At 41.4% G+C, this 27,137-nt stretch overlaps 1 protein-coding gene and 1 long non-coding RNA gene across 5 annotated transcripts in view; both read left to right on the top strand.

Annotated features, from left to right (window-relative positions):
• Positions 1 to 27,137, top strand: part of LMO7 (LIM domain 7) — a 211,163-nt gene that overhangs the window by 30,304 nt on the left and 153,722 nt on the right. The window lies entirely within an intron of this gene.
• LOC139036338 (uncharacterized) lies at positions 261 to 20,645 on the top strand. Its single transcript, XR_011489073.1, has 2 exons — positions 261 to 379; positions 20,517 to 20,645. It is a non-coding gene; the product is annotated as an uncharacterized lncRNA (long non-coding RNA).

Raw genomic sequence — 27,137 nt, 5'->3', positions numbered from 1 at the left:
ACCTGACTCACCTTTAATCATGTGTTAAACTAAATTTCTTAATGTTCCCAGCATTCTTCTCTGTAGCACTGATGGTATTTTTAGAAACTGGTCATTTCACAAGGACTGTAATTTTCGGCTGCTTTTTGTCTTTCTCATTTATCTTTACATTCTTCAAGTATTAGATAGTTTTTTTACAGTTACCCTGAGGAGATAATGATTAACTCCGGAAAGATGATGGTGAGAGCAAAAGTGTTGATTTAAGTATCCCAGACTCACATGTCTCATCCTGATACTAGTGCTCTGAGGCTTATCAATCCTCATCTGATCCTTTTAATCCTTCTGATCCTCATCTGATCCCTCTCTGTTAGGACTGGCAGATAAAGTTCCCATTTTACAGGTAAGGACACAGAAGCTCACTTAAGAACGTATACATAGCTTCTGAGGGGTGGAGCTGAGGGCCTTTGACCTTAATCCTGATATCATTTATGGATTGAGAATATGTTCCTACGGGCTATTCTAGTCATTAATTAAAAGTTGAAGTAAAGTTTTTAAATATTCAGTTTTAACTCTGTGTTATTGATTTCCTGATGTCTACCTGGAAAAAAGAAGACATATATATCCCTGTGAGGAAAGGAGCTGGCTTCAGGGAATAAAACTAAGCCCTGGCCCTGTTCATGAAGGAGAGGACCTCTTATTAATTCATTTTAATTATCCCTTTAATCTTTTTTTCTCCCCCATTTGGACATTTTTTTAATTTTGTTTATTGCTGAGAGTTTAAAGGAGCACTTCCAGCAACCTTAAGCTAAATAATGTCTTTCAGGGGGCCAACACACAAGTTTTTCATTTGCTTTTAATACTGAGGATAGATGACTTGTTTTGTATGGGGCAAGAGCTTTTGAGATGGCCTTCATGATCCTGTGTACAGTTTACCTGATCATAGCAAAGGCCTTAATCTGTCTTAATTGCTAAGCATAAGACTTCTATATCTAAGGATTTTCTCTGTGATACGCATCAGGGAAGCCCCTCTATGGATTTGCTCTGAGGTATCTATTTTAAATTTAGATTTACACAAAATATTTAATCATATTTTTTTCAAAGTTCAGGCATAATTTTTATTCCTTTTCATATTACATGCTTCTTTAATCCAACATGATTTAAAATAGAGTTTTGAATTAAGATTTTGAAATTTAATGTTTTAAACTATCAGTTTAAGAAATATGAATTTAAAATAGTATACATAATAATACTGAAGCTGCTAAAATAAAGTGCTGATATTTTTTTATTTCCCTCTCTTGGTTAATGTTTTGGTAGAGCTAGTCCTACCAATTTTAGCTTATTTGGGGTCACATGCTAATTGTAAGCTTTAATAGGTTTAGATTTACCTTTAATTGTCTTTCAGCCTAATTATTTACAATTTATTATGGTGAGGAACACAGAATAAGGACATTGTATTCTGTTGAAAGGTAAAAGCTACAGTAAAAATTCTTCTTCCTGGCTGCTGCTGCTGCTAAGTCGCTTCAGTCGTGTCCGACTCTGTGCGACCCCATAGATGGCAGCCCACCAGGCTCCCCCATCCCTGGGATTCTCTAGGCAAGAACACTGGAGTGGTTTGCCATTTCCTTCTACAATGTGCACGAAAGTGAAAAGAGAAAGTAAAGCCGCTTAGTCATGTCCAAGTCTTAGCAACTCCATGGACTGCAGCCTATCAGGCTCCTCCGTCCATGGGATTTCCCAGGCAAGAGGACTGGAGTGGGTTGCCATTGCCTTCTCTACTTCTTGGAGTGTAATGCAAAAAAGGGACATAAAATTCAACGTACTACAGTTGTAACTATTGCTTTTGTCTTTAAGAATCAAAACAGGACTTAAATGTTTAAGTAGAAACTTCTGAAGTTTCAAAATCAGCACTAATAGTGAATACTGGTTTTCTTTAGTTTGGGGACCATTTTTGGTTTTTATATCAAATGTTTAAGATCAAAATACTTATGTATCACTTCTCATAAAATTGGAAACATTTACATGAATTTTTTTTAACATAAAATCAAGTAATATGATAACATGGAAATAATATCTTTTTCTTCATGTATTCAGTCTGGAACTTAACATTTACCACATGAAAAGCAAGGTACATGTAGAATTCAATGACAAGGTTGATTTTCATTTAGATAACTTCTGGTCCTTTAAAATATTTCTAAATATCTTTGAAAGGCAACAGTAGATATATGTGTTTCTACTGATAGTGTTTTGGGAAAAATTTATGTTTCATGATTGAAATTGATAGCTGAAAAATATTGCTTTCAATAGGAAAACATTTATTTACCTTGTTTTAGTTATTATAAAAATCTGAAAGTAATTTATGACTTAATTCTTATTGAATTAGACTCAACTAATTAGAGTAAAACGTGATTTATTTACTCTGAAAATATTTATCTGTTTTTTAGGATTGACAATTCTCTACACATTTTTAGAGTTTTTTTTTTCTTTTAAACTTTTTATTTTGTATTGGAGTATAGCTGATTAACAGTGTTTTGGTAGTTTCCAATAAACAGCAGAGACTGAGCCATACATATACATGTATCCATTTTCCCCCCAAAGTCCCCTCCCATCCAGGCTGCCACATAACACTGATAGAGTTCCATCTGCTATACAGTAGGTCCTTGTTGGTTTTCCGCTGTAAATATAGTGGTGTGTACACATCCCAAACTCCCTAACTTTCCCTTCTCCACATCCTTCCCCCTGGGGAACCGTAAGTTTGTTCTCTGAGAGTCTTTTGTTTGTTTTGTAAGTAAGCTCATTTGTATAATTTCTTTTAAGATTCCACATATAAAGGATATCATATGATATTTATCCTTCTCTGTCTGACTTACTTCACTCAGTATGACAACAACCTCTAGGTCTGTCCATGTTGCTACAAATAGTATCATTCCATTCTTTTTAATGGCTGAGTAATAGTCCATTGTATGTATGTACCACATCTTAGAGATGTCGTATGACCCTGCAGTCTCATTCCTGGGCATGTATCTGGAGAAGAAAATGATGCAGAAGGATACATGCACCCTAATGTTCACTGAAGCACTGTTTACAATAGCCAAGACATACAAGCAACCAAAATGTCCATCGACAGAGGAGTGGATGAAAGCATTTACTATTCTTGATCACCTGGAATGGTGTAGAGTTGCTGCAGCCCTGGGGCCTCACTGTGTTCCTAAGATCATCCAGGCTTCCACAGGGACGGAAAGGCAGTGCACTGGTTCTCTGATTCTCTGCCCATATTCACATTCATTCAGTTATGAATAGAAATTACTGAACAGTCCTAGGCTGTTAAGAGAGGACTCATGTATAGGTCGTTTAATTTACCAGGCCTGGGAATTGCACCTCTCTGCATCTGCCCTCCTTGACAAGCAAAGCTGTGTTACAGATTGGTTTTACTCCCTGCCCAAACCCTGGGTTTCTCCCCATCTTCCACTGCCCCCCACCCCCCCAAATCCACACACGCTTAAATGACTTTTATAAAGTCTCCTGGTACAGTCAACCCTTCAAGTCCTTGGGTTCTGCATCAGTGGATAAGGAGGACTGGCTATACTTATCACTCTGTTGGTGGTCCCTCTCATATTTTCTTCCCTCTTCAACATTTCTCATTGTTTATTTTGTAAACTTTATATGAAAAACATATAGTGCTTTTTTATTTCTCTGTGACAGCTGGACCATCTTAGCTCTTCATCTATCACCTTAGAATTTTTTCCTGGTGACCCAGTGTGATTAACTAGGCATTTTGAGGGTTGTCCCTCCACCATCAGGAATGATTCCTGTCACCCATCACATTTGTCCCCAAATTCTGAGGTATTGAAATATCAATAACCTCAGATATGCAGGTGACACCACCCATATGGCAGAAAGTGAAGAGGAACTGAAGAGCTTCTTGATGAAAGTGAAAGAGAAGAGTGAAAAAGCTGGCTTTAAAACTCAACATTCAAAAAAATCAGATTGTAGGGGAGAGGTTAGGAAATGCTTTCGAAACAGGCTGTACTTAATCCCAGTCCATGGGTGGTAGTTAGTTGGGAAATGTGGAACTCAAAGCCTTTTCTTCTAAGGAGAGGGAACAGGGTGAGCAGAACATGAGAGAGTGGTGTACTCAGGGAATTCCTGGAAGGCTGATATAGCTGGAGCTTTCAGGGACATCTGGACTCCGGAGGGAACCCTTTGAAGCAGCAGTTCTCAAGGTGTGGGTTGAGACCCCCTGTAGGTTTCTGAGACTCTTTTGTGGAGGATTTACAAGTACAAAACTATTAAAACATGAACTATAAAAAATAAACAAACTATAAAACAGTACTAAGATTTTATTTGCCCCTTTCACTCTAATTCTCTCAAGAGTATGCTAAGAATTTTCTAGATGCTACCCAGTGCAGGAGATGTAAGAGACCTGGGTTTGATCCCCGGGTTGGGAAGATCCCCTGGAGGAGGGCATGGCAATCCACTCCAGTATTCTTGCCTGGAGAATCCCCATGGACAGAGAAGTATGGTGGGCTGCAGCCCATGGGGTCGCAGAGTTGGACACGACTGAGTGACTTAGCGCACACACACCCTATGTATAATGATATCATTGTTCTCATGTTTAATGGAATGCACGCTTGCGGATCCTTGTGTTTTAAAAATTTCTCACTTTAAGCTTCTTAAACAGTAAGTATCGATAAACAAGCCCATGTAAACGGAAGTTCTTTGGAGCCTTCAGTACTTTTTCAGAGTGTGAAGGAATCCAAAATCAGAGAACACTCCTCTAGAGAGTTTGGATTTTATCTCCAGTGCGGTAGGGAGTCATCCAGTAACTTTTGCAAGAGGGTGACCTGTTTGCTATTTTTAGAGAGCAGATAGAAACAGGAAATGCCTTGGGGCAGCCTGGGGCAGAGAGGCTGTTAAACAGCTATTGCTATAGACATGGTGATGCAAATGTCCAGACCTAAAGGAGGTACAATCAGTGGTCCTGAGAGGGTTTGGGGATGAGGAAGAAAGTCCAGCTCACTCCTGGGTTTTTCATGTGGGATGCCGATAGTCAGTGATATTATAAGCTGAGTGAACAGGATTAAAAAAATTTTTTTTTCTTTCAGCATTCTATAGATCTGTTTCACTGTTTTTTGGCTTCTGTTGCCTTTGATGAGAAGTAAACTGTAATTCAGATTATTGTAGTCCTGGAAGCACTGTCTCACTTCTCTCAGCTTGCTTTCAGGATTTTCTGATTATACTGAGATTTTAGAAGTTTGTTTCTGATGTGCCAAGGTATTGTCTTCTTTGTATTTATCATGCTTGGTATCCGCTTATCTTCTTGAATCACCAAACTTATTTCCCAGTTTTTGAGGAAATTTTGGCCTTTTATCAGGTATTTTTTTTTCCCCCCCCCATGTTCCATTTGTTCTTTTTTTCTGGAGCATAGAATATAATTGTTATACAATTATATTGTATATTTTAATAATGTTCCTCATGTTCCTAGAATCATTTTTTTCAACCTTTTATCTTTCTGTTCTTCAGGTTGAATCATTTACATTGCTTTGTCTTCAGCATATCTTCAACAGGTTCACTGACTCTTCTGTCTTCTTGCTTCTTTTGATCTCCTCCAGTGAAGTTTTTACCTCAGAAACTTTATTTTTCATTTCAGTTTGTCTTTTGTTGTCATGGTTGTTTGATTTCATAATTTATATTTCTCTGCTGAGATTGTTGTTCATTATTAGTAGCATTTTTCCTCTCTATACCTGAGGATTGGACCTAAAATAATTTGCTTGCTATTTAGCATTATCTGAAGCATCTTAGGATTTCCCATGATTGTCTTTGCCTTTGGGAATGAGAGCCTCTTTCCTGGTGTTTTTCTTTTTTTAAATATTTATTTTTGGCTGTGCTGGGTCTTGGTTGCTGTGCAGGTTTCTCTAGTTGCAGGTAGCCGGGGCTACTCTCTAGTTGCGGTGCCTGGGCTTCTCGTTGTGGTGGCTTCTTTTGTTGTAGAGCCTGGTCTCCAGGGTGTGCTGGCTTCCGTTTTTGTGGCTCCCAGGCTTTCGATCGTAGGCTTAGAATTTGTAATGCACAGGTTTGGTTTCTCTGGGGCACTTGGGATGCTCCCGGACCAGGGATTGAACCCATGTCCCCTGCCTTGGCAGGTGGAGTGCTCACCACTGAGCCACCGGGGAAGCCCTCTGGGTGCTTTTCGGTCAACTAATTTGGACGGTATCCTGGATGTTATCAATGATAAGCTGTGGGAATTCACAGTTCTCTTACATGTTTTCCAAGAAATGGTATTTGTATTTTATTCTATTCTACTTTTATGCTTAAAGCAGGTACTTCATTGGTCTTCTCAGGTGGCTCAGTGGTTAAGAATCTGCCTGCCAGTGCAGGTGAAACAGGAGACTCGGGTTTGATCCCTGGGTTGGGAAGAGCTTTTGGAATAGGAAATGGCAACACGCTCCAGGATTCTAAGGAGCCTGGTGGGTTACAGTCCATGGCGTCGCAAAGAGTCAGACATGACTAAGCATGAGCGAGCACGCAGGTACTTCATTTGCCTGGACTCCAACTCTAAATTCTGTTTTACTTATGCTGGTGGAGACTTAAGTCTCAGTTCAGCTCTTTTCCCCTTAGTCTGTATGCTTGGATTCTCCTGCACATCTGTGGTTCGGGGGCCTCCAGAGCTTTGGGAGGGTATTTATGCTTCCTTTCTCTAGCTCTCTATGGCTTGGAATTTTCCTCTCATCTTCTAGGGACTGTAGTTGTTCTGGGCTGTGTCCTCTAGTTCTGAAGCCCAGTGAGACTGGGTTTTCTACCAGAATTTTAGCCACTCGCACGGCACGGACTCGGGCCTTTCCCCATCTAGTGTAGTTCATTCATTCTTTCGCAGGTCAACTCACTGCCAGTAATTGCTTGCTTTCATTTCTTCTCCAGAACATTTTAAAAAATGCATTAGTCCTAGGTTTATAGTTCTTTTCTCTGGGAGAGCTGATCTGATAGGAGCTCCAGGGCTGTTTCAGAAACGGAATTATGATAATGTATTGGTATTATTTACTGAGAAAGAGAGATTATAGAAAGACAGCCTAATTAAGTGGGAGGTGGGAAAGTGAGGGGGAAGGATGATGAATTTGATTCTGGTCACACTGAGTATGATGTTAACCAGAGTAGAGTTATTTACCAAGTGGTAACGATGGAAGTGTGATTCTTAGAGGAGTGGCTTGGCTGGAGATACAGGTGTAGGACTTCTGTAGATGCCAGTGATGACTGAGATCGAGAGGGTGATTGAATAAGTAGGAGTGTTCTCAATGAGAAGATTGACCATAATTCATAACTCTGGGGAATAGTCAGGAGATTCAAAGTGTAAGTGGAATACAGTGGACCCTTGAATGACCTGGGTTTGAATCGCACAGGTTCACTTATAAATGAATTTTTTCATTAAATTTTCACTAGAGTACTAGATGACCCATGAGCCATTGGTTGAATCTGTGAATGTGGAACTGTGTGTACAGAGGGTCAACTGTAAAGTTACACTCAGATTTTAAACTGCCGAGTTGTTCAAAAGTCAACTGTAATTTGTAAGGAAAAATTGTTACAGAAACCAAGCTAGTGGTCAGCTGTTCTTCACCTGGGATCTCTTGACCCATTTGGTCCAAGATTAAGTTTCAGGTGGTTTCTGGACTCTCTGCAGTGTGGGTATGTGTAGGATTTTTCTGGGAAGAGGGTTCATAGCATTCATCAGATTTCCAGGAAGGTGCATGACCCACAAGTAGTAAAATGTTGAAATGAACAGTATCAAAGCAAACAACTCAGTCAAAAAAGGGGGAGAAGACCTAAATAGACACTTCTCCAAAGAAGATTTACCGATGGCCAATAGGCACATGAAAAGATGCTCAACATCAGTAATTATCAGTAATTATTAGAGAAATGCAAATCAGAACTACAATGAGGTACCACCTCATGCTGGTCAGAATGGCCATCATCAAAAAGTCTAAACAATAAAGGCTGGAGAGGGTGTGGAGAAAAGGGAACCATTCTACCCTGTTGGTGGGAGTTGGTAAGTTGGTGCAGCTACTGTGGCGAACAGTATGGGGGTTCCTCAGAAAACTAAAATAGAATTACCATATGATCCATCAATCTCACTCCTCGGCATATAATTCAAGGCTATAATTCAGAAAGATACCTGCACCCCTATCTTCATAACAGCACTGTTCACAATAGCCAAGACATGGAAGCAACCTGAATGTCCATTGACAGATGAATGGGTAAAGAAGATGTGGTACATATATACAATGGAATACTATTCAGCCATAAACAGAATGAAATAATGCTACTTGCAGCAACATGGATGGAACTAGAGATTATCATACTCAGTGAAGTAAGTCAGAAAGAGAAAGCAAATACCACAATATCACTTGTACGTGGAATCTAAAAATATGACACAAATGAGCTTATCTATGAAACAAACAGTCTGATAGACACAGAGAAGAGACTTGTGGTCACCAAGGAGGAGGAGAGGTCGGGGAAGGACCGACTGGGAGGTTGGGGTGAGTTGACGCAAGCTATCACATGTAGAGTGGATAAAAGCACAGTCCTACTGAGAGCACAGGCAGCTATATTTGATGTCCTGAGATAAACCATAATAGGAAAGAGTATAAAAATGAATGTATATATGTACAAATGTGTCACTTTGTATGCATCAGAAATAAACACAGCATTGGACATTAACTGTAGTTCAGTAAAAATAAAAAGGAAGCAGTGTCAAATTAAAGTTCAGGGAAATGACTGAAGAGTGTCTATTTAATCTACACATTTGGAGCTCACTAGGGATTTAGAGCGATTTCAGAGTGCAGGTGGAAGACACATGGGAGTTCACGAGAAGAGAATTGGAGCTGGAGAGGCAGAGGTGAGGACGGGAGTATAGAGTTCTCTTGCTGGAAATCTGGATGATAAGGGGAGGAGAGATGGCTTGATAGAGGGGAGCAAGGTTAAGCAAAGCATAGCAATGCCCCGCCTGGCCTCATCTGTCGCAGGCCCCTTGCCACACTATCCCCTTTGTGCTCACGTCCTGAGATATTTCAGTCTGTAAGAGCTGTTCTGCTCTCCAGCCTTTGAGACCGCTTGTGTGGGCTGGCATACATACGTTCATAGCTTTTGATCCCAAAGAGGTTTTGAGCTCCATGACAACCAGGATTTCTTTTTCCCTTTAGTTTGGTGTTCTTCCCCTCTCACCCCTTTTATTCTCTGCATATAGTTAATGGCACTGGCATCGATTTCAGGATATGGGATAGGACCACGATCCAGTGGAAACAGTGGTCGAAGTGCCAAGGGTGTCGAGAGCATCTCTGGTGCACGGTTTCCCTTACAGCTCTTCTTGGATGCCGTCAGGTCCCTGGGGGAATTCCAGGTTGCTGTGTACCATAGGCTTGGCTTCCTAAGGTTTTCCCCTTTGTAAGCCCCTAGAATAGGGAAAGGCCCTCAAAAAAATCTGTCCAAGAGAAAAACAGAAGTGTGGAATAGATACCGCTGCCCACGCTCCCCTCCTCCCACTTTGGGGCTTCTTTTCTTAATTGGACAGAAGATTGATTTGATGGGAGGGACACCAGGCTGAACTGCTGTGGGAACAGAAAAGTCCGCTGGGACTTCCCTGGTGGCACAGTGGTTAAGAAACCCCCTACCAATGCCGGTACACAGGTCCCATCCCCGGTCCGGGAAGATCCCGTGTGCCAGCACGGTGCCTGTGCACCGCATGGAAAAGCCACCGCCTGCCGCATCTAGAGAAAGCCCTCACACAGCAACAAAGATCCAGTGTAACCAATAATAAATAAAGAAAAATAAAAGAGAGAGAAAGGTCAGCTGAAGTATGGAAGTTGAGATTTTGCAGCTTCTCTGAATTCATCTGGATGTCCTTCAATCAGTTTTTGTGGCTCATTCCTACCGCTTCTTTTAATTTTCTGCCCTGAGAAGTAAAATATTTTCCTGCCTCCCTGCCCTCCTCACCCAAGACAGCTACCTTCACGTGAATTCTTCCTGTTCCCTCCAGCCCTAATGAAGCCATCCAGTGTCACTGTACTTCTAATATCAGATAAAGGTGAAAAGAATTGATCAAAGATTAAATGAGAGTTAATTCTCCACCAGGGAAGCCCAGTGTGCTGCAGTCCGTGGGGTCGCAAAGAGTCAGACACGAATGAGCAACTGAACAACAACAGATTCTCCACCAACAATCAATTCTTGTTAGAGTATTCAATTCTTAGCTAGAAACTTGTTAAGAAATGAATCTGCGGTTGGTTAAGTTTGGAGTAACAACATTTTGGATCCTACCCTTCCCAGACTCTTCTAGCCAAGAAGTAAAATAAATCAGCTTAGAAGTTTCAGGTCCAGAGCCAGCCCACCGCCTTCCTCACCACTGTGGAAACTGCGTATCACCTTGAGTATTCACTGCCTGGTGAGAAAGTGGAAAAAATATTCACATGACTTCTGAGAAGCCTGAATGCTTTGGATAATCTACATATTCTGTACATGCTTCATTCGTACAAGTTAAATGGGAGCATAGTATACACATACTTTGTTCCGTGATTTTGGTGCTTAATGGACTAGCCTGACTGCTCTGACATACTGGAACCTGTGCATCTGTATGCTTGGTGGCTCACTTCTGTCCAACTCTTTGCCACAGCTTGGACTGTAATCTGCCAGACTCCTCTGTCCATGGGATTTCCCAGGCAAGAATACTGGAGTGGGTTACCCTGCCCTCCTTCAGGGGACCTTCCCAACCCAGGGATCCAACTTGCATCTCCTTCACTGGCAGGCAGATTTTTTTTACTGCTGCGCCTCTGGGGAAGCCCATATTGGCACGTAAAGGGCTTAAACAAATTTTTTTTTTTGATAGTGCAAAATCTAATATTTTTAATTATAGTATTTTATTGACAAGATGAACTAGAATTTATTTAGCTTGTCTCCTTTTGATAGATGCTTAATTTTTTCCTGATTTTTTATAATTATAAGCAGCACTTCTGTGAATGATATTGGGCATATGTCACTTTGCATGTGTGTGGTTATAACTGTAGGATGGTTCCCAGCCATAAATTGTTGGTTTTTCTCTCTGGAGGGGTCAGGCAATTTACACTTTCACCAGTCAGGCAGGAGAGGGACTGTTTCCACTATTCTTATTCTTATTAGTTAGAAAGATGAAGATGGTCTCTTGCAGTTTTGATTTTGTATTAATCTGATGAGATTGACTATCTCTTCATATTAAGAGCAATTTGTAGCTTTTTTATTAAGTCTTTATAGTCCTCCCTCCTTTTTGTAAGAACTCTTTATTCAGAAATTGGCTCTTGGTGTAGGATGTGTGTTCTGGGTATTTTTACTGTGTGTGTGTGCACACGCGTGTAGGCTGGCTTGTGTTTTGACTGTTTTTCTATGAATAAACTAAATCTGTACATAGTTGAGTTTATTAATCTTTTGTAGTTTTGTATCATGAGCACTTTTTTCATTCCTAGAGTACAAAAATCTCCTAGTTTCTTTAGGTTATTTTGTAGATCTTTTATACTTTACAATCATTGATCTACTTGGAATTAACTTGAGCTAAGGCCTGAGCTATAGATCTAACTTTCTTTTTCCCTCAGATAGCTACCTAGGTGAATTCACTTTTCTAAATGTGAACTACCTATGGCAAATATTACAAGTTGTCTATCTGATATCCTTTCTTCTCTTGTCACCCTTTGCATGGTGATATTTGTGAGAATGTTAGTAAATCCAGATGAAAAGATTTGTCTTCTTAGACACCCTTGTGCTTAGAGAGTCCATGTGTCACAGGTGACTTTAGGATGGAGCTTCCAGGAGAGCCATGTCCTAGGGGGTAAAGAAAGACAGGCCAATAGACTAACCTTTTGGTTTTACTATTTCCCTCTTTTCCTGCCTGGGTGAGGGTATAAGGTCAGGTGTCCAGCATTTGTAGGCCATCGGGGAAATGACTGTGGATTATACTTTGAGGATGGATGCTATAAACTTTACAGAGAAATATAACTGAAATAAAACACTTTTTGAAAAAATTCCTATCTCTGGTAGCAGAGGTCAGAGTGCCTCTGTGTATGTGTATGTTGGCAACCTTAAAGCAGAGCGAGAAATACAATGGAAGGATGCAACTAAACAGAAGGGCTGAATTCTTAGTTTTTATTCCTAATATATTGGCCTCCCCCAAATTGGACATGGCAGTTGGGTATTCACAGATCTATGCTGAGATATGAAGTCATCTCAAATCAATATTTAATATGTCCATTTTTTCGCTAGGTTGTACCCTGGGTTTTGAAAGGCAGAGAAAATCTCCTCAAAGGATGGACCTATTTGGTTTCAGCTGACAAATAATATCCTGATTAGAGTAATGAAATAAGTAGTAGCCCATATTTAAAAAATAGAGGCTGAATTATTAAGAAAATGCAAGTAATCATTTACCAAAATTACTGGGTTGAATCTGCCAGCAGCAGCAAATAGTTGTGGTGAATATATGGTTTCAACTCCCTTTCTCTGGTATTTATAATTTTATCTTCAGGTTAGATTATAACAGAAGAATGTTCAAACCTATTTGCGTTCTTCCCTGGTGGTGGGGTGGATAGGAATCTGCCTGCCAATGCAGGGAACACAGGTTCAGTCCCTGGTCTGGGAAGATTCCACATGTTATGGGGCAACTGAGCCCATGCCCCACAACTACTGAGCTTACATTCTAGAGCCTGTGCTCCACACCAAGAGAAACCACCGCAGTGAGAAACCCAAGCATTGCAACTAAGAGTAGCCCCCACTCACTACAACTAGAGGAAAGCGCAGCCAGCCATCAAGCAAGACTCAGTGCAACCAAAAACAAATACATAAATAAAATTAAAAAAAAAATCTGTATCCTGTATTTTCTTTCAGTTAAAGTCTTTTGTAAACCGGATTTACCTTAGGTCCTATGGCTATAAAACACATGCTTTCATAAAGCAATATTTAGATCAACTTGTTTATGAAATTGGGCTTTTTTTAGGTTGATACATCCTTTCCCCTCTCCTAATCTTAGCATTCATTTTAGTTCCAAAAATAAACTTAAACACACTCTTTGGAATATATTCTCTCCTCTGTTGTGCTGATGGAAGTCTGAACCAACGAGACAAATCCGAAGACATCTTTGTTGCTAGAGGCAAGCTCTGGAGGTGGCGGGTGAGCTTTCTAAGAGAGCTCTTGTGTCTAAATGTTACCCAACCATTCATTGCTGGAATGCTATTCTTCAAACAAAGAATGACTTATTTACTTAGTTGAAGAAAGTGGTCAATGAGACTGGAGGCTTGTAACAGAATATGGAAGAATATTTTATAAATTGGCCTCTCTATTCATCAATTTCTCCTTCTTGTAAAACACACACACACACACACACGAGTGTCATTTATACAGTTTTTCTTGGAAGAAGCAAAGTAATAAACAAAATGCAGGGGAAAATTTAGGAAGTTTCCCCTAAAACTGTACATACTCTTCTCTCTGTTCATTTGTTCAGTTGTGTCTGACTCTCTGCAATTCCTTGGACTGTAGCCTACCAGGCTCCTCTGTCCATAGGATTTTTCAGACCAGAATACTGGAGTGAGTTGCCATTTCCTCCTCCAGGGGATTTCTCAACCCAGGGCTTGAATCTGCATCTCTTGTGTCTCCTGCATTGGCGGGTGAATTCCTTTACCCTCTGAGCCATCGGGGAAGGCCCCGCACATGTTTTTAGAGTACAGAGTGTAGTCACATTTTTGTTAAAAGCATCCTTAGCATCCTGCCTGGAGCAGAGGAGACCATCCATAAATGTTAATGGAATGGATGAATAAAATTATGCTGTCCAGTACAGCGTGTTAATTTTTAAGTATGTGACTTCCTCCAGACTGAATATTTGACTGACCTGGTGGAACAGTGGCTGTTGCTAGTCCTTGGTCTCTGTGATGGCTAATGGAATCATAGTTAACAGAAACAGATTTTCAGCGCCTGCTCTGCTGTATCTGAGTTATACACAGAGGAGCTAAGCACTGGAAACCGATTTCCTTGCATTAATACGGATACCTTTCCTGGGTCTTTGACTGCAGGGGGAGAGTGGACTTTAGATGCAGTGTAGCAGGTAATGTAACACCAGGGCAGGGAGCAAGAATTTGTGAGGTGTTGATTCTCCTGAGTTCCGTGAATGGCCCTCCCTTTGTATCAATCCACACCTGAAGATTAGGTTTTTCTCCTCTGGATAAAACATTCCTTATTTAATGCATTCCACAGCAACGACCCACTGAATGTGAAATTTAAACCCTGTTTCCCTAGCTAACAAAGATGAGAAGACTTTGCATTATTAAAGCTTTTAGCTGCTAAGAGGGGTGTTAGGTACAGAGGTTGAGGACACCCCCTCCCCCACTATTGTTTTTAAAACAAAAAACAGCTATTTGGGAGTAATAGTTTTTTGTAATAAGGTGGCCATTCTTTGTGATTGCCCATAGGCCTTTTTCAAGGGCTTTTAACCTGTTAGATGGTTAACATTGTAAATTGGACTTACTCCTTTTAGTTTATAATTGAAGATTTTGATATGAAAACTATGAAGTTTTGCTTTTGGATCAAATCCTGGTTATTCAGTATTCATTTGTGCCCAAGATAAGAGCAACTTATCTTTCTTTTTTAAAAAAGGCTTTTAAGGCCTTGTCTATGGTATAGAATGAGCCTACTTGGTTTTTTTTTCCTGGATTGTTTTCTGTGGTTTTGTTTAATTCAGAAGTGACATAGCTAGTCATACATATGTTAAACACTAATAAAGACTTGCATGTTTGGAGTAGTGGCATGGCCACTAGTGGGAGATACAGACCTCAGAAAGTCCTTTCTACAAAAATCTACTCTAATATGTTTGGTTAATTAGAGATTTGTTTAGTTAATGTTTCTTTAAAACTGAAGTTATTTTCTGGGAGAATTAACCATTATCATTCAGTTTTTCTAGCATTTGCAATTAAATTTTGGCTACACTGGGGATATGTTTTATATTGATATTTATAGACTGCTTTTTTGTTTAAATATTCATTCAGTAAGTAGGAGTACCTACTGTGGGCTAGTGACCTTTGTAGGTGCTTTGGATATGTTAGTGAATAAACCAGACAAACATACAGAATAACTATAAGTATTATTACTTAATGATGTTAATACTTAATATTATGTTTACCTTATAATATTTATCAGTATTATCTCCTCCTATCTGTTTAAACTTAATATTATTCAGCCAAATTTACTGAATTTGCAGACACTCTTAAGTAGAAGTTAGAGTTGTGTGTCCTAATAGAAGTCCTAATTCCTTATTTTTTAAGGAATATTTTCTTTTTTCATATAAGCTTATTTAATTTTGGCTGTGCTGGGTTCTTATGGTCTTGTCATTTTGAGAATATCCCATAAATGGAATCATACTTCTCTCACTTAGCATAATGCATTTGAGACTCATTCATGTTATTTGTATCAGTATTTCACTTCTTTTCATGGCTAAGTGGTTTTCCTGGGGCATATGTACTGCAGTTTATCGATTCCCATTTGAAGGATATTTGGGTTGTTCCTAGTTTTTGGCAATTATAAAACCATGAACATTCATCACAGGCTTTTTGTTTTCCTTGAGTAAATGCTGAGGCATGGGATTGATGGGTCCTCTTGTAACTGTATGTTAACTTTATCAGAAATTGACAAACTATTTTCCACAGTGAATCTTTCTCTTTATTACATTGACAATATTGAGCATTTTTTGTGTGCTTAGTTGCCATCGATATATGATAGAATGTTCAGATTTGCCCATCTTTTAAATTGGGTTTGTCGGGGGAGTATGTAATTTCCTCAGTTATGTCTTGCTGCAGCAAAAATTTGAAGCGATGGTTGGACCAGTGTTACAGCTTGGTGTTAAAGCTCAGTTTTATTTGGCAAGCAAAGGAAAATACATATTTGAGGCATGTGAGTGGGCCAACCCAAAAGAAATGAAGAGAAGAGAGGCAAAAGGCTCAATTTTGGCTCCTCTTTCACCTGAGATTCTCACTCCGGTGCTAGGACCTTCCTTTGTTCTATTTTCGTGGGCTTTTTCCTTTCTTTGTCTTTTAGCCACTGCTATTTTGGACTCCTTTTTCCTATTCTAACTACCTAATAGGTTGATTTCTAGCATTTTATAGTCTGGGCTTCCCAGGTGGTACTAGTGGTAAAGAATCCTCCTGCCAATACAGGAGATGCAAGAAACTCAGGTTCGATCCCTGGGTCAGGAAGATCCCCTGGAATAGGAAATGGCACCCCATTTTAGTATACTTGCCTGGAAAATTCCATGGGCAGAGGAGCCTGGCAGGCTACCGTCTGTGGGGCTGCAAAGAGTTGGACGTGACTGAGCATACATGCATTCATATTCTAGATATAAGTCCTTTATCAGTTGTGTCTTGTAAAAATTCTCCCAGTAATTTGATTTTTTTTGGTGTCTTTCCAAGAGTAGAATTTGTGTCACAGCACTAATTATTGTCATCCTTTTATTTAATGCAATCATATACTTCTATTTTTCTTAATAAATTCCTGTTCATCTGTTCCATTCTTTCCCAGTTCTTTTAAATCCACTAATGTATCGAGTATATATATTAGTACTATGGAGTAGTGGAAAAGAATATTTTCTAGGTATCCAAATTTAGTCATGTTGAAAATTTGTAGTTTTTTTTTTTTTTTTCTTTTAAACATGGGTTGCTAAGAGTCGGACACGACTGAGTGTCTTCACTTTCACTTTTCACTTGCTTGCATTGGAGAAGGAAATGGCAACCCACTCCAGTGTTCTTGCCTGGAGAATCCCAGGGATGGGGGAACCTGGTGGGCTGCCGTCTATGGGGTTGCACAGAGTCAGACACGACTGAAGTGATTTAGCAGCAGCAGCATTGAAGGCAGAAAGTCTTACAGGAAGGATAGGAGTTGGCCATCCTTCTTATGAAAATTTGGTTCAGTAAGAGAAAAAATAGAGACTTAGCAATTCTGTAACTTAGCTAGAGAGTGACAGAGCCTGAATGGGACAACAGGTGTCTGACTGAAAGCCTGTGCTTATTACTGCCCCATTCTTCACTAACCATTTACTTTTCTTTATCTCTTTCAGTGAAGAGCCTTAGTTTTATCATATTTATATGATATATATAATTTATCATATTTATATATATGATTTATATGATTATATATGATTTATAATTTACAAAGAGCTTTGGTTGTCAGTTATTAGGAAATCTTAGCCACCCCTTCAAGGTTTGATTGTCTATGACACTGTGATTTATTGGATTGATTCTGGTAAATTCTACCTGTCTCAGTATTTATAAGTTATTGTGTAAAAGTAGTGATAGTTGGGTGGGATAGTCTCGGTGGGACCTGTCTCTTGTAGCTCAGCCGGTAAAGAATCTGCCTGCAGTGCGGGAGACCCGGGTTCGATCCCTGGGTTGGGAAGATCCCCTGGAGAAGGAAATGGCAACTCACTCCAGTATCCTTGCCTGGAAAATCTCATGGACAGAGGAGCCTGGTGGGCTGCAGTCCATGGGGTTGCAAAGAGTCGGGCTCGACTGAGCGACTAACACCCTAACACCCAGTGATAGTTGGAAAATTTAAGTGCATTTTCTGTAACTTTCCAATCCATTATCCCACAGGTAATTTCCCTAGAATTTGTTAGATTATGGGAAAGATTTTTGCCTCTGAGTACCCTTTGGTTTAGATTTTCCATGGAATTTGCCTCAATTTCATTTTTCATAGACTTAGTGAATATCCTATAAGGGCAAACTTGAACTTGGAGTTACCCGGGTGTGCAGTTTCTGTGAACCCTGTTGGCCGCTGGGAACCAGGCTGTCACACCACAGATTTGAGTGTTCTTATCCCTTCTGGCCAGGTGGCTCAGTGGTTAAAAACCCGGCTGCCAAGGCAGGAGATGTGGGTTCACGAGGGTTCAATCCCTGAGTTGGGAAGATCCCCTGGAGGAGGAAATGGAAACCCACTTCAGTATTGTTGCCTCGATAATCTGATGGAGGAGCCTGGGGGTGCTGCAGTCCATGGGGTCCTGAAGAGTTGGAGGCAATTTAGCGACTAAGCTAGCAGGCACGCAGCCCTTCTGGCTGTAGTTAACTTGTGTTTGTGTAAAGAGGAAGGAAACTAAAGCCTCATCCCACACTATTGTCTTCCAAAAGCAAGGCAGAGAAAGAGACCAATTAAAAGATGAAAGCCTGGCCGTGCATTTTGATCTTGTCTGCCCACTCTGAGCAGCCTCCAGGCCCTGTCAAGACAGGAAGCAGCAGAGCCTTGGAATACTTACTGGATTTGTCCTTTGGAAACTCACTCAGAACTCAGCCGTTCATGGTTTGTACCAGATGGCTCATGAAGCACATATTGAAATGAAAGCCATGCTTTCTGGCTCACCTTTGAGCTCACACATAACTCTCTGTGGCCTGTGGTGGTGGCTGACAGACTCAAACATTCAACAGTGAGAGAAATTGGAGGAAGCTTTTAATAGCCTGGATATAGAGGAAGTGTCTGTGAGTTGTGACAAGTGACAGAAAATAGTACAATTTAGTATCAAGTTTGATATCTTTATTCAGGGGAAGGTAATCCATGGATTGGGGGAGTACAAGGCCCCACAAGGAGTGGAGCGCTGTTCCTGAGGCATGTGGGCAAGAGTTCCTGGTGCCGCAGATGGTAAACAGTCTGCCTGCAATGTCCAGTCCGTGGGTCGGGAAGATCACCTGGAGAGGAAATGGCAACTCACTCCAGTATTCCTGCCTGGAAAGTGCGTTGACAGAGGAGCCTGGCGGACTACAGTCTGTGGGGTCGCAAAGAGTCAGACATGACTGAGCGACTAATAGTCGCTGAGAACCTTACAGGCAGCAACTTGGAGCATGAGTGGCCAGGTGGCCAGGGATTTCCTGGGAAGGCTAACAGGTCCTGCTCTCCAGGGTGAGGTGGACCCACCGAGCCGAATTGGAGGATTGTGACTGGTGTGTGTTAGGTGTCTCGGCAGTTTTCTGTAAGTGCAGTCTGACTTGGATCTAGGTTTGTGATGTGCCTTGGGCCACTGGAGTGGCCTCCATTTTTTTTTTAATCTGTTGTAATTATGTATATGAAATAAGGGGTAATAAATTGGGAGAGAGAGTGACTACTCAGGTGTATTAATTCATTGAGAAATGAGGCTCCAGCAGATCAAAATCTCCCTTTTACTTGTTTTTTTTTACACCCCCGGTGAGAGGTAAAATTCCTTGAAATATTTTATATTTCATGGGATGGACTGATGGAATGTATACAGAAGGATCTAGGCAAGATTTGTGGAAGCAATACCTGAAAGTAAGTTCTCACAGGGAAAGAACCAGAAGAGCATTTAGGAGAAAGCAGGCTATGTGTGCAATTGGTCAGCCCATGAGGAATGAGGGACAGTCTACAGGTCCTGTCCGCGTGAAGGCTCTTCTTCCCGTTCTGGACTTACTCTCAGTGACTTTCCAGGCTGTGTTTCTATGAAGTGAATGCTGGTTATAGGAAAGGGCTAAAACTTGGCTGTATTAGGACCTGTTTTGTCAGTACCATTAGGCTGTCGTGTGCGATCGAAGTCTTAAGTGACTGGAATAAAGGATGTATAGCTTTTGAAGGAAGAGAACTCGGAAATTTTTAGAACACGGTATTATATTTTACAATTTGAGTAATTTGGGAGAAAGCCCTGATAGCACTTCTGGGCCACCAGAGGGCAGTATTTACAACTCTTTATTGAAGCCCTTATTTTCTTTTCTTTTTTTTTTTTCATTTATTTTTATTAGCTGGAGGCTTATTACTTTACAATATTGTAGTGGTTTTTGTCATACATTGACATGAATCAGCCATGGATTTACATATGTTCCCCATCCCCCCTCCCACCTCCCTCTCCACCCAATCCCTCTGGGTCTTCCCAGTGCACCAGGTCCGAGCACTTGTCTCATGCATCCAACCTGGGCTGGTGATCTGTTTCACCCTAGATAATATACATGTTTCGATGCTGTTCTCTTGAAACATCCCACCCTCGCCTTCTCCCACAGAGTCCAAAAGTCTGTTCTATACATCTGTGTCTCTTTTTCTATTTTGCATATAGGGTTATCGTTACCATCTTTCTAAATTCCATATATATGTGTTAGTATACTGTAATGGTCTTTATCTTTCTGGCTTACTTCGCTCTGTATAATGGGCTCCAGTTTCATCCATCTCATTAGAACTGATTCAAATGAATTCTTTTTAATGGCTGAGTAATATTCCATGGTGTATATGTACCACAGCTTCCTTATCCATTTGTCTGCTGATGGGCATCTAGGTTGTATTGAAGCCCTTATTTTCAAATAAGGGCTTCTGTGGTGGCTGAGACGGTAAAGAGTCCACCTGCAATGCAGGAGATCTGGGTTCTATCCCTTAGGCGGGAAGATCCCTTGGAGAAGGGAGTGGCAACCCACTCCAGTGTTCTGGCCTGGACAGTTCCATGGACAGAAGGGCCTGGCGGGCTACAGTCCATGGGGTGACAAAGAGTTGGACATGACTGACGACTGGCACTTTCATATTTTCAGATACTATCACTGAGGACTGTGTGAAAGGGGAGTGGCCTCTGGAGTGAAGAAACAGTACTGGCTTTATACTCGTCCAACCCTCTACCTCTTCTCTGCCTGAGTAGCTCCAATAAAATGTCATTTTTTGTCTCTCTGTTTTTTCCTTTCTTCCCAGGTGGAGTTATTCCAGTTTTCAGCGTACATCTCTATGTAGCACTTATTATATTTTTATTTTTTTACTGAAATATTTTATTTGAAGGAACATGAAAATTAACTGCTTTTACAATGTGACTATGAAATATTAACTACACCTTTCCAATAAAAATTTAATGGTTACTTTTTTAACATTAAAGTAATTAGTCATCTACAAAGACAGTATCAGCTGAGACTCATCCAATTATGACTAATCCATTATAAACAAATAACAATACAGAATTTCAGAATAAGTACTATTAAACTGAGTTAGAGTATGGGAAGCTCATTGACTATGCCATAATAAATGGATGAAAACTAAAATGGATTTTACACTCCAGGGATATACAAGTGTATCATTTTCCCATATGTCTGCTTAAATTTCTTATACAAATAACAGAAAGCTTCATTTCATTCATTTTGTTTTTGTAAACTCCTTAGAGAAAAATTGAAAAGATTCCATGATTAGGTCCCAAATTTTATGGTTGATTTTTCCTACTTCAGTCAATTTCCTGACACATTTAATGCAAGCAGGGAAATCTTTTCAGTAAATTGAGCACATGGAGCTCACACATGTAGTGAAGGATACTGGCCAAGTGACATATGTTTCATATTGTTTTAGTTTCCCCTCCTCCCCATTACAAGTTTATTCTTTTTAAAAAATTAAAAAAAATTTTCTTGACTGTGCTGGGTTTTTGTTGCTGCCTGGGCTTTCTCTAGTTGTGGCGAGCAGAAGCTGCTTTCTAGTTGTGGTGCACAGTCTTTTCGTTGTGGTGACTTCTCCTGTTGTGGAGCGTGGGCTCTAGGTGTGTGGACTTCAGTAGTTGCCGCACATGGGTTCAGTAGTTGCGGCTCCTGGGCTCTAGAGCACAGGCTCAGTAGTTTGCCTCACGGGTTTAGTTGCTTTGTGGCGTGTGGGATCCTTTTGGACCAGGAATCAAACCCTTGTCTCCTGCATTGGCAGAAGGACTCTTTACCACTGAGACACCAGGGAAACCCTACCACTTTATTCTTTTTTTCAAACAACCTGTGAATTTGCAGCATCATTTTTGACTTTTACAGAATTATGCCTGACAGTGGCTCTGACAATTTTACACTAAGCTCGCCTCTAGTCATTTGGTTGCTGGATTCTCAGCTTTCTGCATAGTCCAGTCATCCACAACCTGGTCATTGTTTCTGAAGGCCTTACTTATTATCTTCTTTTTTTTTTTTTCTTGTTTTCAAACCTATCACTGTCTCCAAAATACTGAATGTGTCCCTTCCACTGGTCTTTATTTCAAGATGGTTCCCAACAGGATGCCTCTTCATTCTTCAATTTATCTTTTCTGGAGAGTTTCTGTCTCCTCCATCTTCTTCCCAAGCTTGAGGTTTGGGTTTTATGTTTGGAATGTTATTTGTGCAATTCTTGAACTTTATTCCACCTATTTAAAGAAAATTCCAGGAAGGCACACTTTGTATGCATTTACATGGAGCTCTGTTTCAGCTTTTGGTCCCTCTGAAGAAAAATCTGAAATTTGTTTTTCTAATTATGTGATCTTTCTCTTCCTGTGAGTTCAGGTTTCATCTTTAGGGTCCAATACAGCATCACTTAACTTCGGTCAGGAGGAAACAGTCTTTTAAGAGAGTTTAAGAGAGTAACTCTTAGGACAGACAGACCTTCTCTTGTTGGCTGCACACCCAGAAGTCTGCAAGCTCTGGGGCAGAGCTTCTCTCTCTTCCCATTGAAAGACTCCCTGCTAGGCACAGCTCTCATTGGCTAGGTTCTCCAGGGATTTCTAGCCTGTTGACATTTCCATGACCTGTAAGTGTTTTCCAGGGTTCACTGGTTGTAGGCACAGTCCATTTTCTCAGTGGCAGCATCCTTACCTGCTCACTTGGGTGGGACAGAAAAACCCTTTCCTTAGAAGCTTCCTCTTCTGAGGAAAGTATGGGCCTGGCTGGGTCTTCTCTGGCCTAGTCTGCCCATGCTGGGCCTCCTGGCAGGCCTCTGGAACTGTCACCAGGAGCCCAAATCCATATTTAATTTCCTGTTAGGCTTCATGGGTGATAGGGTAACAGATCTCTGTTAGGACTACTTGACTCTCTCTGCCCATTGTAGTGAGAAATCTTATTGCAGTCAATTGAAGTTTGTGTGCTGTGTTCTAATAAAACTTTATTTATAAAAACAGTTGGCAGCCCTGGGGTTGGCCCACGGACCCTAGTTGGCCCACCTCTGGTTTAAGGGCTTCCCTGGTGGCTCAGTTGGTGAAGAATCCACCTGCAATGCAGGAGACCCTGGTTTGATTCCTGGGTCAGAAAGACCCACTGGAGAAGGAATAGGCTACCCACTCCAGTATTTTTGGGGTTCCGTTGTGGCTTAGCTGGTAAAGAATCCACCTGCAATGTGGGAGACCTGGGTTTGCTCCCTGGGTTGGGAAGATCCCCTAGAGAAGGGAAAGGCTACCCACTCCAGTAGTCTGGCCTGGAGAATTTCATAGTCCGTGGGGTTGCAAAGAGTCAGACACAACTGAACGACTTTCATTTTCACTTTCTGGTGGCTCAGATGGTAAAAGAATCTGCCTGCAATGTGGGAGACCTGGATTTGCTCCCTCGGTCAGAAGATTCCCTGGAAGAGGGATTGGCTACCCACTCCGGTATTCTTGCCTGGAGAATTCCATGGGCAGAGCAGTCTGGCAGGCTACAATCTAGGGTTGCAAAGAGCTGGACATGACTGAGCAGCTAACACATTCACTTTTTCACTTTTCAGTAAATGAAGTTAATAAGTTATCTCTCATGTTATTTTAACACAGTACTAAGCAGATTGATAAAGTACATTGATTTTGTTGATTGTATTTTGAATGTTCTTTGTTTAGTGATGAACAGTTGTTTCCAGTGGCTGAATAATAATTATAGGTAGTTTTTCTGATAATGCTTCAATGAAGTTCTCAGAATATGTGAAGGATCATCTATATTTATATTATATATATATAACATAATACATATATTTATATAAAGAAAGAAATTAAAAATACATGTATTTATAAATATTTAAAGTTAAAAACTGGAGATTTGATTTCAATAAATGAAAAGTTTTGACAAGTCCATTTGGAATGTACATGTTAAAGAAAACTGAAAGGTTTTTCTAAACCAAACTGTGACTGAGAAGAATGTTTTTAAAAAGCTTTAGAAAAATTAGTTTTGCTTCAGGTAATGTGAATATAGCCAAAATAGCTCTCTGTTTATAGAGCAATGACTTACTGTTTGAAATATTATTCATCCCATCAATCTTCTGGGTGTGTGTTAAATGGAGGATGTTTGTTCAGTGTAGTTTCAAAATGCAGCATGGTTTATCATAAGAAAAAATTGCAGGATCTGATGGTCCTGGCCTGAATTAGTGTCACGAGTTACTTACTCTTAAATGTAACACAGAAATGTTTAGTGTCACACTGAGGTCTTCCCTGCAGCCAGCTAAGCTCAGGCGTCCTTCCTCAGCCTTTGTATGACCAGAATGGAGGCGGTTCGCTCATGGTGCCCAACGCTTGGCTTCTTGGTCCAGTGCCCTGCTCCCTCCCAGACTTTTCCACTCTGTCCCCTGGAACAATTTTATGGTGAACATGCCAGTGTTTACCCCACCCCTAAAGCCTCCCTTTACCTGTGTGCCATAAGAGGAGCCCAGTCCTCTCTTTTCCAGTAGCTTTTCCCAGCGGAGTTGCCATCTCTCCCACACCTCAGGGCTGGAAGAAGTGGCCGCTTTCAGATGGTTGGCCTGAAATGCTCACATGAAATATCTGTGCCTTAGACTAGGGGGTTAGGCCGTCCAGTGTCTTTCCTGCTCATTACTGGTTGACCACTGCCCTTTCACTCGCTCCTTTTTATTCAGTGAAGACTTGAGCACTTGACTCATGCCTCTCTCCTTTCCTGACCTGCCGTCATGCTGGGTAAAACAATGGAGACTGGGAGGGCCCATCAGGTTCTCTCACTTCCCAGTCCACGACTTCGATTTCTACTGCCACTTTCTTTGATGTCCTCATCCTGGATCTAGTTATTTCCTGGGAGGGCTGCACTTTCACATTATGACATCCCAGCATCTCACTCTATAGCTTGTCCAACCTCTTACCTTACAGCTGCAACTAAACCTGTTGATTTGAAAACAGGTTTTCAACTTCAAACCCCTTTCTTCCTTCTTAGCAGCTGCCTGTCTCTGCTTCCCTCCCTTGCTTAGCGTAGTCTGCACGGCCTACTACTAAGCCACTAGAGATTGTCTTCAAACTCGTTCCCTTGTCCTGTCATGTCTACATGGGAAAACCCAGCTGGCGACGGCCTGCTTGACCTGGACACACTCCAGGTTGCCCAGCTAGTTTCTGAATCATTAGTCCTCTTAGTGTCTCTTTCTCTCTCTCTCTCTCTGCATGGCACGTGGGATCTCAGTTTCCTGACCAGGGACCGAACCTGGATTGGAAGCACCGAGTCTTAACCACTGGACCCCCCGGGAAGTGCATTACTCAGTATCTCTTAAAGGTTATTTACCCAGGACCTGCAGGAGGGCTGATTTTTCCTCAATTCTTTTCGAGTTACCTCTGGATCCTGCACACATGTATATCTACTCAGCGTTCCTTCTGGGTTTTCCAGTCAAATTTTAGGTCTTTCAACCTGGAATGTCACTTCACGCCAGTCATCACATGGCTGTGCCTTTTTCCACAATGTCTTCCCGGAGAAAAACCTCTCCAGGAAATTTAACTAACTTCATCAAGGCTTTTATCGACAGCAGGTAAGACCTGTGACCTCCAGCCTTATTTTGACTTTAGACTTTGACTGGATACAATTCAGAAGCATCTTGCCTTGCTCAGACAAGCTAGACTTCGTCCGGCATTGTGCATGCTCTTGTATAACTTGGTCTGCTCATGTTGAGGATTCAGAGCATGTCTTTACAGAAGCTGTAACTTGGCTTGATTTCTCAGGTTGGGATGCTGGAAAGTGGCGTGGAGGAGTATGTGTGCTATGCTGTCTCTTCAGTTGCGTCCAACTCTTTGTGACCCCATGGACTGTAGGCCGCTAGGCTCCTCTGTCCTTGGGATTCTCCAGGCAAGAATACTGGAGTGGGTTTCCATGCCCTCCTTTAGGGGATCTTGATTCAGGGATCCAACCCACATCTTTTACATCTCCTGAATTGGCAGGAGGGCTCTTTACCACTAGCGCCAGCTGGGAAGCCCATGGGAGAGTATGGTTCCCCCTAATCCGTGACTCCAGCTCTCATTTTGGCTCAAGTGTGTGGGTAGCTGTATGACCTAGTCTTTTGTGGTCGTACAATCATCACAGTGGCTTGGAGCATCAGCTTAGGCTTCAAAAAAGAAGCAGGATTTGTGTCACAAACAGTGACCATTCTCATCCGTGAAAGCACTTATTAAACAACCACGTTTTGAAAAATGTCCAAATACAGATGAGTAAATAATGCAGGCGATTTTAGTCTTTTTGTTCCACTCTGACATTTGTTCTATTATTAGCGTCTTTCTGGAATATGGGCTTTCGTGGTGTGGCCATGAAGGAATTCATCAAAATTTCATGCGGCCTGCGTGGGTCTCCATTGTCCGTGGCTGCCATCTGGCTCAGCCTCGGGCTGAGGTGATCATTATTTCATGCGCTCTCCCGCCCCCGTCCCTGCCGACACTGAATCTGTTTTCCTTCTGCTCCAGCTTTTCCATCTTCCGATTCTGTTCTCTGTTCCAGGATGTACGATGACTGTCATTCTCTGTTAGAGGAGGAAGATATGAGTGCACGCTGGCTTTTGGCTTTTCCATTTCCCCTCAGGACATTAGTCTAGGCTCTTGTGTGCTGCCAGAAGCTCTCAGGTGTTTTTGCCCAATGTAGGTACCATCTGTCTGAGCTGGGACTCTGGTTTCTGGATCGTGGCCTGAGAGGCAGGGAGGCTTATTGGCTCTCACATCTCCTCCCAGTTTCCACGGCTGCCAGGTAGTGAGTGCCCTCATCCTTCTCTCATCACACCTATTTTTTAAAAATTTTTCCCAGAAAGTCAGAATCATTTTTGGCTGAGCTGTGATCTCTGGATCTGAGCTCACCGTTCTCTGTGTACCTCCCGCGGCAGTTTCTCTTGGCTTTTCTCCTTTTGGCCTTTTGTGTTGCTGTTGTTCAGTAGCTCAGTCGTGTCTGACTCTTCGAGACCCCGTGGACCACAGCACGCCAGGCCTCCCTGTCCTTCACTATCTTCCAGAGTTTGCTCAGGTTCATGTCCATGGAGTCGGGGATGCTATCTGACCATCTCATCCTCTGCCACTTCCTTCTCTTTTGGCCTTCACTCTTTCCCAGCATCAGGGTCTTTTCCGGCAAGTTGGTTCTTCTTATCAGGTGACCAAAGTGTTGGAGCTTCAGCATCTAGGCTTCCAATGAATATTCAGTTTGGGCCTTTAGGAGAAATGAATTGAGATTTTTTTTTTTTCTTTCAAATATTTGCTGTTG

The sequence above is a fragment of the Odocoileus virginianus genome, chromosome 8, assembly GCF_023699985.2.
Source record: "Odocoileus virginianus isolate 20LAN1187 ecotype Illinois chromosome 8, Ovbor_1.2, whole genome shotgun sequence".
Taxonomy (NCBI): domain Eukaryota; kingdom Metazoa; phylum Chordata; class Mammalia; order Artiodactyla; family Cervidae; genus Odocoileus; species Odocoileus virginianus.
Note: the sequence above shows the minus strand (reverse complement) of the source record. Positions and strands in the feature narration are given on the sequence as shown.